Source organism: Microtus ochrogaster, unplaced genomic scaffold (assembly GCF_000317375.1).
Source record: "Microtus ochrogaster isolate Prairie Vole_2 unplaced genomic scaffold, MicOch1.0 UNK1, whole genome shotgun sequence".
In the NCBI taxonomy this organism is placed as follows: domain Eukaryota; kingdom Metazoa; phylum Chordata; class Mammalia; order Rodentia; family Cricetidae; genus Microtus; species Microtus ochrogaster.
The window spans coordinates 30,105,208-30,107,866 of NW_004949099.1; the positions used below are offsets into that span (position 1 = coordinate 30,105,208).

At 40.7% G+C, this 2,659-nt stretch overlaps 1 protein-coding gene across 3 annotated transcripts in view; it reads right to left on the reverse strand.

Moving 5' to 3' along the window:
- Positions 1-2,659, reverse strand: part of Tmcc1 (transmembrane and coiled-coil domain family 1) — a 194,850-nt gene that overhangs the window by 113,427 nt on the left and 78,764 nt on the right. The window lies entirely within an intron of this gene.

The window sequence follows — 2,659 nt, forward strand, 5'->3', positions numbered from 1 at the left end:
TGTAGACCAGGCTGGTCTCGAACTCACAGAGATCCACCTGCCTCTGCCTCCCGAGTCCTGGGATTAAAGGCGTGCGCCACCACCGCCCGGCTATGTGTTACTTTTATTGGTTAAATAAAGAGACTGCCTTGGCCTTTTGATAGGGCAGAAAATTAGGTGGGCTGAGTAGACAGAACAGGATGCTGGGAAGAAGGCAGGCAGAGAGAGCAGCCATGAAGCTAGCCACCAGGTCAAGCATGCTGAATCTCTCCTGGTAAGCCACAGTCACGTGGTGATACACAGATTTAATAGAGATGGGTTAATCAAAATGTAAGAGTTAGCCAATAAGAGGCTAGAAATAATGGGCCAGGCAGTGTTTAAATGAATACAGTTTCTGTGTAATTATCTCAGGGCTAAGCTAGCTGGGCAGCAGGACACAGCCTGCCGCTCGTCCTACTACACATGCAGGCAAACAAATCCACACAGATGAAATAAAATGGGGAGAGTGGATTCACAGGCAAACGGAATGCAGGATATACAAAATAAAGTAGTACTATGTAAAATTTTAATTAGGATATTTGCTAAAATCCTATACAGGGCGACAGCCTGGCAGCTAGTATCCAGGAATATGAGGCAGTGGCCACATTGCCAAGCACTGTGCAGCTTGTGCAGCACATATGACTCTGGCACAGTTCTAACTTAGTTAGTGCTGTACTCAGTAGGGGCTACAACTTTCCTTTTACTTAGCATGAGGAATTCCTATTTGCCTTAGTCTTTCCTCCTACTATAATGTTCCTATGATCAGAATGAATTTCTGCACTAGACAGGGTCTATTAACCTGGCTGCTAAGCCATCTTATTCTTTTAAAGCTGATCATATAAAATTATTTTTGTAGGTCCAAACTGCTCAACTATTGGTAATTTCATATGGTTCAAAGTTCAAGATATAATGAAAGCCAGGCTTAAGGAAGAGAACACAGAAACAGCTCTAGCAGAAAGAAGTGAGAACATAGCTCAAAAGAAAATCCCTAGCCAGGAGGTGGTGGTGCACACCTTTAATCCCAGCACTCAGGAGGCAGAGGCAGAAGCAGGCGGATCTCTGTGAGTTTGAGCCCAGCCTAGTCTACAAGAGCTAGTTCCAGGACAGGCACTAAAGCTACAAAGAAACTTTGTCTCTAAAAACAAAAACAAAACAAACAAACAAAAAACCCACCTACACACAAAAAGAAAACCCCTGAAGTCCATAAATGAATGACTTCTTTCACCAAACTAAGATTGAGAAAACCAAGCCCGAATATTCACAGTCAAAATGTAAAATATCATTCTGTTATGGTACTCTCTAAAACAATGAAGAGAGAATTCAAGTTTAGGTATTTAGCAGAAAGAATCTAAGATAGAAGATAATCAACAAGTTACCTAGAAGTAATTAGTTGCTGCAGAAATACTGTCCTAGCTGCTTGAAGACATAAAAGGACTCTAGACTTTAGCATCTCTACTTCAAAACTGTGATTCCCTACATTTCAAAGGCTGTACATTAGCAGAAATGTGGGAACTAACTTGGATTAATAACACTATGTGACATTTTCTATATTTTTTCACTCTAGGCACAGTGAAGACCCAAGAGCAAGTTTGTGTCAAAGCCCTTTAAAGCTGGTCATGGTGGCTGGGACATGCCTTTAATTCCAGCACTCTAGAGGCGGGAAGATTTCTGTGAGTTTGAGGCCAGCCTGGTTTACATAGTAAATGAGGACAGTCAGGTCTTAGGCACAAAGACTCTGCTTCAAAACTAAAAACTAAAGTAAAAGAAAGGCTTCTCATCTTAGGTGATGGACTACACATGGGACTACTCAAATTATCTCAATTATTACCAAAATTTAACAGTGAAAAAGCATAAACCCACAAAGGCAAAGAGTACACAAAAAGATATCAAAAGACAAGAGATGTCAGCTGTCAGCAAGGTTTTTTCCTCCCAGAGTCAGGTAAGTACTTGGCAGGGTAGCAGGTGTCATGGTAGAAACAAGAAGCCAGCCAATCTGTTATAGTCTTATGTTGAGAACTAGGAGCACTGGAGGTTGCTTTAAAAGCAGGGCTGACTCAAATGATTAAAATATCAACTAATCATTTTAAAATAACTAAAGGTAATGTCCATAGGTCTGCTATCTAATGAGATTGAATCAACAAACAAGAAAGATTCTAGGCAGACTCTAATCCTGCTGTGGGCTAGACTAAGGACAATGGAATTGGATCACAACAAAGAATTTCAGTATCTCTCCTGTTCTTTCAGAACCAGCATCCAGGTCCATTTGCAGCCTTCATTACCTATCACTCAAACACAAAAGTTAAGGGTTAAATGAAGGGGGGGGAGAAAATGGGGGGAGGCACTTACAGATATTGAAACTTGAGGGCTTGAAAATAAAAAAAAGAAAAACAAACCGGCCTAATTATTCTATAACAAAAATCTACCAGTGTACAAAGCAAGAAAGAATTTCCTACACCATCTTAAAGGCTCTCTCAAGTGTGAGGAGAAAACCATGGTTGACCAGATATTTGAGACACGTTTATAACAAGAAAGTTTAGACCCCAAAACCTCCACCAAAGAACTCCTAAAGCTGATAAACACCTTTAGTAATGTGGCAGGATACAAGATCAACTCCAAAAAATCAGTCGCCCTCCTATACACA